The following is a 9,866-nucleotide window of genomic DNA, read 5'->3' on the forward strand; positions in this document are numbered from 1 at the left end:
AGCCGGAGAGCGAGAGGCAGTCGCTCGTTAAGCTTAACGCAGGAATGCTTTACATTCAGAGATGGACTTACACGCTTGCTTTACTTCTCTCGGGATAACTTTGTCGGAGATTAAATGCCGGGTTGCTAGCGAAGCTCCACATGCTATCCAGACCACAGGTCCTGCATGCCACAGCCGCTCTATCACGTGATGCATACTGCTCCGACGTGCTAACGTTCTGAGGTGAGTTACTGCGTGTTGCAAGTTTTGTGAGGTGCTTTCATGATATTTAATGGATCGGATTACATTTTTTATTTTTCTCCGATATCCGATCCAGTAATTTAGGTCAGTATCGGACCGATACCGATACTTAATATCGGATCGGTCCATCTCTAACAAAAAGTAGAACCAGTGCTCCAAGTTCACGTTAATACACTGCAAAGGCACTGAGCCGTTGTGATTAAGCTCAGCGTAAAACTATGTAAGGCATGAAGTGGTCTCCACCCTGCCTCAGCTCTAAAAGCGAGAGTGTAACAGGAAGTGCGGAGAAGCCGACACACAAAATAAAAGCACACATGTAGACACCTTCAGGGAAAAAATAGCATTTGGCAACAAAAGCTCACAAAAACACTCCACGACGTCGTTCGGTGCGTGTTCTTATAACGCCGTGCCTGTAGACTGGACACAAATTCGCTTTAAAAAAATGCCGTTTTTAAGTGAAGCGTTTCTCTTCGGGCGTCGTGACCGGAAACGCTTTGCTGGGCTGCTAGCTTAACGCTAGTCACCTTTTCTTGATCCCGACCCTCCAGCCAATCAGCGGCTGTCAGGGACACATGAACGGCGATAATATCCGCGGAACAGCCGCTGCAGGCAGGAGGAACAAAGAAAGCCGCTCGCTGTTCGTAAGGCGTCCTTTCACTTCGTCAACACGGACGTATACCGTGTTGGATTAGGTCTGTGTGGGTTTTTGTTTGTCTTTAGCGTAAAGTCATTACCGTAACTATTACATGTTATTCTACGTATTAATTCCGAGCAGTCGTTTTCACTGAGGAAAGAGGAAACTTGGCGTCGTGAGAGGTGGTTTAGTTTTTTCTTTCGTCGGGTCGGCTTTCTCGAAACCCTCCAGCTTTGGATGCGCTTGCCGGAGGTCTGTGTGTGGTAAGTTAGTTTTTCTTTTTCTATCAGTCAGAAACTACAGAGTCTGTAAAGGACGCTCGTCGCTTTGCATTGCGGGAAGCAGAAAACTCCTCGAACTCAAACTTTGCCTGTTTGATTTCTCAGGCTCGCGAAAGCGACGTTACCTTCTTCTCACGAACAGCCCGGAGACGGGAGCGTTCTCCCGAACTCACTAAATGTTCGGTCTTGTTTTCGTGCTCCCCTCCTTGATGACAGACGACACAAAGAATAACTAAACTTAAAGGTGTTTTCTGAGTATTTCGGCATAAGCTTTTTGAGAGCAGGTCGGTCATTGTTATGTTTAAGGCTAACTTGTTGAGCAGCTAGGACTGGTGCTTCAGCTGGCGTATATAGGCTTGGTATACTTATCTAAATGGCTTCGTAGGGAGTCAGTCGTGCCCGGATGCATTAAGATGACATTGCTGCAGCATTAAGTCAATCGACCTGTATTGTAGTTGACTAAAATGTGTCAACACCAAACTATTTTATTTATTTATTTCTTTGCCGTTTTAAAGGATCATGCATGAAACTAGTTTTCCTTGTGTTTATAAGCACAGTTTTCACCACCTGAATGCCTGAGGTCTTGAGATGTTTTCACATGTGTGCTGCCTGATTGGTTTAATTTCGCTAGTTGGTGAACTTCTTTTTCCTGAAACGGGCTGTTTTCCATGTGAGCAAAACAAGGTAGGTAGCAGAGTGTGTTTCAACCAATAGCAGCTAGGCTGTTTGACTCCATTCAGTGGCCATTTAATCTTAAGCCTGCCTGCTATTCAAGGCTAAACGCCTAGCCTGTAACCACACCATCTGCTTTGCCCTCCAGGGTATTGTCAGGCTACTGTCCAGATCAAGTGTTATGGGAGATTTGTGTGGGTGGACCACAGCAGATGGTAAGATGGAGAGCATAGCTGGCTGATGTGGCAGCTAGGCAAACCATTGTGGTGGTTGGTTGGATCGTGTTTTTAGTTGTCAACAGTGTAATAAACAAAAGCCAGAATCTTTCAACAGGCAAGCACTTTCCACAGCTCCATCAGAGGCAGCACTGAACATGGTGTGAATGTTAACCAGCTTCCCATACAGTACAACGGCAAGCTTATCTTCTCCTAATAGAGGGGCTAATGACCCCTGCACTCCACTTCCAGCCATCTGGATTTCGACCCTGTGGCTATCATGACGTCAGCTCACCTCACTTTGACCATGCATAAATGTAAACATGGCGTTAGAAGTCAGCAGTTGAGTTCTGATTTATGTTTAGTTTATATTATGGGTCATCTTCAGTCATATAAAAGATAGTAGCCACTTCGTGCATTTAAAAAGCAGGGAATTGGTATTTCTTCAGCTTCTGGATTTTTATGGCTGATTGGAGCCCACTGACTGTGGGGTATGTGTGTGATAACAAACCGCCTCTGTGACATAGTTTAACCTGCTCAAGTAGACCTTACTTAATGATCAGTGATCTGGATTGACTTTTAGTGAGTGGGGTCTTTGGATGTGCATTTCCCCCATATAGGAATCTCACCAATTGTTGCTATGAGGTTCACGAATGCAACGTAATTGCTCATCACATACTAGTTTTGTAAAATCTTTATGATAAACTGATCATAAGGTTATGCCACTTAGATTGTGATAGATAAATGAATTTTCCACCTTCAGACTATACTGAATGTGTCTTTTGTTCACCAAGGTACCAACTACCGCCATTTATTTATCCACATCTAATGCAAGCCATAGATCGTTGTGACGTATGCAGAAGTGGTGCAGTAGACCCTTTCTGGCTCTTATTTACTGCTTTCCATCAATAATCTGCATATAACATAAAGACCATAAATTCTTCGGTGTAGCATTTCTGATATTTCTACAGTCTGAACCACGAGTTACACTTGGACAACTTTCTAAGGTTTGTCTGGATCCAAACATTGAAAGACTGAGCCCTAAAAATGGCAAGGTCATTTGGTGCAGCAGTTGGAGTCTCCAGTTATCTGATATACAGTTTGAACAGAGCATAAATTTTGCTTTACTGTCTCCTCCGGCTGTTACAAACCCCGTCCTGCCAATGTCTCTAAAAATGAGACGATCTGCTTTTTTGTTCAGGATGTGGACAGGAAATCTATTCTTAATATTTGTTGTGTGTGTGTGTGTTTTTTTTTTTTTTTTTTTTATAAAAACAAACTCTCTTTGCTGCTAGGATGTTACCTTTGAGACACCATGTATAGCTCTCCCTTTTATTTTAAAGTTTTTAACATAAAATGTGGTTTGGACAAACCCTTGTGCTTACGGATACTCGTTTACTTCACAGGGATCAAATTGTACCCTAGTGGACTCGCGGATGTGGCAAGAATAAATCCCCTTTTCTATTGGACCTACTTGGATCAACTCGGCATGGTTCGCTATGGTTTTCAGGTTTTTCCATTAGGTCACAGTACCTGGTTCTTTTGTTAGTACCTGCTCGCCCGGGCTTCCAAGCGATCCAAGTAGGTACTAAAATGTGATGTCTTAAGACTGCATGCCTGTGGTGTCACTTGATGAATTATGAGAGTGACTTATTCATAAAAACCACTTTTTTAATTTTTATTTTAAACCTGGCAACAAGGGAAAATGCAACAAAAAAAAACAATGCTGTGGTCGCTGAGTCTGATAAAAAGCTCACACACCGAGCAGCAGGTATATTCTTGCCTAGACGTCCACCTTTGTTGTAGTGTTGCGGGACTCTCAGACGCGTTGCAATCGGAGTCGAGTTGTGGCGATCCAAGGTGAGTCGATCTGAGTAGGTACTAATGGAAAAGGGGCTTTAAATCCACTTGAGTCAGTCTGCACCAACAAGTGGAAATCTTCTGTGATGTGACTCTTTGCCAAAAGGGACTTGACTCGGTTGGTTGCCAGAAATATACTGTTTTTTTTTTTGTTTTTTTTTGTTTTTTTTTGGGTTGTATGGAAGCCCCAAACGCAATTTCATTGTTCTTGACAATGACAATAAATAAATACTACTACTACTAACCTTGAGTTTAACCAGTATATTTCTGGTTAACTCGGGGTTTCCATAGGTGAGAGTGTGCTGTGGAGGGATTATCGGTCTCCCACTCCAGCATTTGTCTCCAGATCGCTCAGTGTCTCATGATCCACTTATACACAGGATAGCCGTCAGCTTTCTGGTCTCCCTGAGGCAGTCAGTCCCTTTGTGTAAACATCCTGTGGTGATGGTAGGCTTGCAGAGACTGGTGGTTGTCTTTGTGAGATGGACTCTATGGTCGGTGTCCAACTCATGTCCAATGTTAAAAGACCCTGTGTCCTCGATCATCATCATCAAGGACACTGGCTCAGGCTTTTTTTTTTTTTTTTTGTCTTTGTTTATTTTCTTTTTTAAATTTTCTTTTATATAATGTTCATATAGTATTAGAACGTTTGTTTTAAATAATTACAATATTCAAGAAAGTAATCGCAATTTCTGCCGTAAGGGAGCAGTTGTGCTAGTCAGGCAATCATAGATGGCGTCATTATCACAAGCTTATACAGAATGCTAAAATGTGCTTTGATGGTGGTTAGAATATCTGTATGGATGTCCCAAGTAAAATATAAATGTGAGACACGTGACAGAGCCTCTGATGACCGATGTGGATACTTTCCAATACAAACATTGTCAGGAAAGAGCACTGTGCTGAAATAAAAACGCAACAGAAGGGTGTGTAACCCAATTTTCAAGCAGCACTTGCAATGCTCATAATTTTTTAATAAGTGGAAAAAAATGGATTGAAACTGTTAGGAGACACTTTCCCTCCATAGACAAAAATTGAATACTGTCTCTCCAGTACCTGCTGGAGGGATTCCAGCAGAATTCCACTTTTATCTGTCCGGTTAATCCCTCCATCCCACGCTCACTTTAACAGAGACTTGCACTCGGTAGTAAAGATGCACACTCAGAGCCCAGGCTGTTTCACCAGAGCAAGGCTGTAGTCAGTGTGTCTGATGCTGACTCAGTAGAATGTTAATGTTGTGAAATCTCATTAAGAGCAAGCCAGTGCTGAGCAGGGCCCAGCCTGGGCTTTACGGGACAGCAGGTCATTTTAAAAGGCCGGCAGTGTCCCTGTGTTTGCACTCTTGTAATAGGATCTAATTACTTGAGTGGCTCACAGTAAATTGAACGGCTCTTTTAAATTGCTCCCACTCATGTTTAGTTGCTCTTAAAGGCAGTTTTAAATGATTTTGTTTTTCTCTTTTTTTTCTTAACAAGTGTTACTGATGGAGGATAACAGTTTTCAGAGAGGCTTTAGTCCAAAGGGCAAATGCTGGATGGATTTGCCCTAAGGCTTTAGCCACTCTTGTTGGCTGGGGTTGGGGGTGGAGAAACAAATCCACCTATTGCTTTTGTTGCCCTGTCCTGATAAGGGTGATTGAACAGCAGGGACTGTATGCAAAGCAGCAACATTTCCCACCAGGTTCAGCTGTGACTACCACTGGCTTTCAAATGGGTCGTTTGTGGCCTTTGTCTGCTATTGAATAATAGTGTCCACCCAGTCTCTATCATGACACTGATAATAGACTGTATTGATGCAAAGCCTCTTCGTCTTTTAAGCAAAAGGTTTCCTTTAATATGCAAAACAATTGAGAAAACCCTGCTCATTGCATTCTTACTTCAGGCACTGAATGTATGACTAGAACATCAGAATACTGCGTGCCACCTGGTGGTACCTGGTGCTATTTAGGGTTTTTTTTTTTTTACCCAGCCCTCCAGGCACACCAAGGATTTTCTCAGCAGAGTGTGTAGAGGGAGCGACAAAATACCAGGGCTGTTTATCTTTCGCATCTAAGAAGGATGTGGTGTAAAGAGCTCCTCTTGGAGAAAGTTTCCACCTACGCTTCTGTACTTTTCACAGAAGCTGGGCACAGTGTGTATAGAAGTACAAACTCCTATGAATGAAAATTACTCTTGTAGAGCTGCACCCAAATGTTCAGCTACTTAGGATATTTGTTTACTGGTTTTATTTTGGGGATGTCATGATCATCCTGTAGTCTCTATTTTCCTGTCTTGAAACGGTCTATGAGCCAAGCTTTCATTAGTTTCAGCTAGTGCTGGGCGATATGGAAAACATATTTATCACGATATGAATTATTTTATATCACGATATACCACCTGACCTGTGGTCATCGGGAAAGTACGCAGTCTGTAAACAGCGAGCGCAGAGGGTGCAGTCTTTGTTAATGAAATGGATGGTTACGCTCATGTAGGGCTGCGTATCTCTGCTCATCCATAGGTCAGTCGTCAAGGCATAATGCACGACACTGCAAACATCCTTCTCTACTTTGGCCCGGCATGCGTCATACAAGCAAGGCAACTCGACTTTACTGAAGTGCTTACGTACCTCGGATCATGGACTTTGACGAGGTCACGAAAGCTGTCCTTCTCAACTACATAAACAGGGATCATGCCTTTACAAATGTAACGCGAGATTGCTCCTGTGGTTTGTTTATGGCGCTGGGACGTTTTCTCACAAGGGCCTTGTGTGAAAGACTGTATCTTCGGCTGGCTATAGTTTTTCTTTTCCCAACTTGCTGCAAAGAAACGGCATGTGCATCAAAAAAAAACTATTTCCAACAGTGTAACACTAGTTGCAACTGATTACTTCCAAAAAAAGTATTTATTTTGCTATTAAGCAGTAAGACCTTAAGTTTGCCTGCATGTGTCTTGATCTGTGGATCACTTTCAATAGTTGACTGCAGCTCTTTTGTTGCTAACACTGCGACTACAGTCTCCTGAGGCATTCAAGCCCCATTTGGCTCTCTTTGCCTTTGCAGGCAAAGGGGAACCAACTGTGGTGTAGGAAGGCTGTAAAATGCCCTGTGAGATGGGCTTTAGGGTCAGGAACGCCCCCAAACTTGGCAACTCATTCCATCCCTCCTGTTTTTAACTCATTCACTGCCATTGACGTCTATAGCCGTCAATGGCAGTGAATGAGTCAATGGGTTTAACTCATTCACTGCCAATGGCTGGCAGTGAATAAGTTAATTTGAATTGCATTTAAAGTGCTCCTGTCTGTGATCTCTTTTCATATGTGCATGATTTCCAAATAATCAAGATTCCATTATTGATATAGAGATGCAAAACTACCAGATTTATCTGATTGACCCCACTTACCTGTCTGTAGCAGTATAGGCGGTCTGTGCTGTCTCTCTTTAACTGCTGCATGCAAAACAGTGTACCCAAACCGCTGGGTCAGCACAAGGCCACAGTCCACATACACAGCCTCAGTGAATCATCTCACCTCGGATAACGTATTATGCAATGGTGTGTTTGTGTATGTTGGTACAAGAAGTGCAGACGTACACAGCAGCCTGCTGTCAGCTTACTGAGACAGAATTGAAGGGATAACAGGAGGGTGGTGGATGCATTTTGTCAATATGCTGAAGCAGAGGCATATGATTATCAGAGTGTGAGTAAACCAACTCCAGATGCAATGTTTAACTTTGTCGATAGTCTTGTGGCTTTTTCATTTGGAACTGTGCACTGACTATGGTAAATCTTGTGGCAATGGGATAAGTGTGTAGCAAAACCTGTATAAATTGTTGTGGAGCGGTCACCAGCTGTGCTCATTTCATGATAGTGGCCTTTATGTCCAACTATCCATGTAAATACTTATTGTGTTAACAGTCAGTTTCTGACAGGAAAACATTCTACGTGCCACTGAGTTCAGATGAACGTGGTTCAGACTTTCCCTCTCAATAAAGTAAGTCTTTTTAATCCTCATGGTTTCTAACCTTGTTTACTGCTTTAGTGGTGCCTAGTCAGTGATTTGGACAATGTTATTTATTTATTCTTTTGCCGCCTGCAGTTGTTGTTTGTGCGTCCCTGCCTCCTGTATGTATTTTCAGTAACTGAAGAGCATGCACTATTGGGTTGAGATCAAGGGGCTAACTTGGGCATTGAAGAATATTTCAGTTCTTTGCCTTGAGAAACTCTTGGGTTGCTTTTGCAGTATGTTTTTGGCTCATTATCCACCTGAAATGTGAAGCACTGTCAAATCAATTTTGCAGCATCTGTCTAAGTCTGAGCAGAGAATATAGTCTTGTACACTTCAGAATTGATTCTGCTGCTTCTATCAGTTGTCACGTCATCAAAAACACTAGTGGCCCAGTTTCACTGGCAGCCATACGTGTCCATGCCGTAAAATGTCTCCACCCTGTCTGACAGATGATGTGGTGTGCTTCAGATCAATAGCTGTTTCTCCCCTTCTCCATACTTTTCTCTTCCTATCATTCAGGCACGATTTTTATTTTGACTATCATTTGTCCAAAGTCTAATCTGGCAGTATTGTTCTTGAGAGAAACCTGCAGTTACACCCTTGCTATTTCTGTTAAAAAGCCATTTGAATATATCCATCCATTCGCTTCCGCTTATCCTTTTCAGGGTCGCAGGGGACGCTGGAGCTTATCCCAGCTGTCATATATTATTTGAATATATTATGTTATATTATATTTTTGGATATAAAAACTGATAAAACAAAAGAGAATAGTAATATGAACCAGTAAAAACTTTAGGAATAGAATTAAGACCTTAATAACGATGTGCCTGCCCCCTCAAAAGTGCTCTTAACTTGGTTAGATGTTGTGAATTGTTTTTCTTTACCATGCAAATAATTGTCTTTATTAGGTGACTTCAAGATTGTATTGCGATAATTCAAGGAAGTTAAATTTAAAAAATGAAACATTTTGTCTGATTGCAGCTTGCAGGGAACGAAATGTATTAACGCAGACAATATGAAGGGAAGTTTCCATCCTTTTCCAGTTTTCTACCCAGAATGTTGTATTATCACTCAAGAATTTTAACCAGCTCCTTAAACCCCTCCAGGACGAACATGTAATTGTATCAGGAATTTATACAGTTGTGGCTCAGGGGGTTGGGAAGCGCATCTGTAACCGGAAGGTCACCAGTTCGATCCCCGGGCTCTCTGTCCTGGTCGTTGTGTCCTTGGGCAAGACACTTTACCCTCCCGCCTACTGGTGTTGGCTAGAGGGGCAGATGGCACAATATGGCAGCCTCGCTTCTGTCAGTCTGCCCCAGGGCAGCTGTGGCTACAGCAGTGTGTGAATGTGAGAGTGAATGAATAGTGGCATTGTAAAGTGCTTTGGGTGCCTTGAAAAACGCTATATAAATCCAATCCATTATTATTATTATTACATCCACCACATGCTTGTCCTGTCATATAAGGTGGAGATACCCAGTCTTCCGGCAATTCTTGGTTGATTCATTTGCTTACTTTTTGGTCTCAGGTTGCTAGTATATCATCTTTGCTTGGCTTCATAGCTTGGTTTTATTCATTAGTGTGTTTCTATTTTTTACGGGGAATAATTTTCTTACCTGTTTTGCAAAGGGTTGTACTTTGAAAGACATCCAATCACTTGTAACCAGTCCACTTTCATAATACTGAATTTAGCTCTCTTTATAGTCATTGAGTGATAGGCAGCTCTCGCTCTCAGACATGTTTGGGCTGCTAGAGAATGTAAACAACTGATGTCGCTTTAGCATTGATATCCAGTCTTTAAGTCTGATGTCATTAGCCGTGCCTGGGCCCAAACTCTGCTGCAGGTCCCTAAGTCCAACAATCACTGCGCCATCGCTGAGAGTTAAAAACTGTCTAAATCCTTTCGTCTGTAATAAAATGATCAGTGTTGTTGCTCTACCAGGTGTAACAATTAAGTTTAACATCTAGGCATCCACGAAAACC

The 9,866-nt window shown here is 42.3% G+C and overlaps 1 protein-coding gene across 3 annotated transcripts in view; it reads left to right on the forward strand.

Annotated features, from left to right (window-relative positions):
• The first annotated feature begins 759 nt into the window (after window positions 1-759).
• The window catches only part of LOC102213484 (SPRY domain-containing SOCS box protein 4), a 58,230-nt gene continuing 49,123 nt past the window's right edge, over window positions 760-9,866 (forward strand). For 2 of the 3 annotated variants that reach the window (XM_005738358.2, XM_005738360.2), the window contains exon 1: window positions 760-1,137. The gene's annotated coding sequence lies outside the window, so the exon portion shown is untranslated. Of the gene's footprint in view, window positions 1,138-3,448; window positions 3,624-9,866 lie in introns of all 3 variants that reach the window. The other variant, XM_005738359.2, reaches the window with a different exon arrangement.

The sequence above is a fragment of the Pundamilia nyererei genome, unplaced genomic scaffold (assembly GCF_000239375.1).
Source record: "Pundamilia nyererei isolate P.nyererei 1_Seehausen unplaced genomic scaffold, PunNye1.0 scaffold00083, whole genome shotgun sequence".
In the NCBI taxonomy this organism is placed as follows: domain Eukaryota; kingdom Metazoa; phylum Chordata; class Actinopteri; order Cichliformes; family Cichlidae; genus Pundamilia; species Pundamilia nyererei.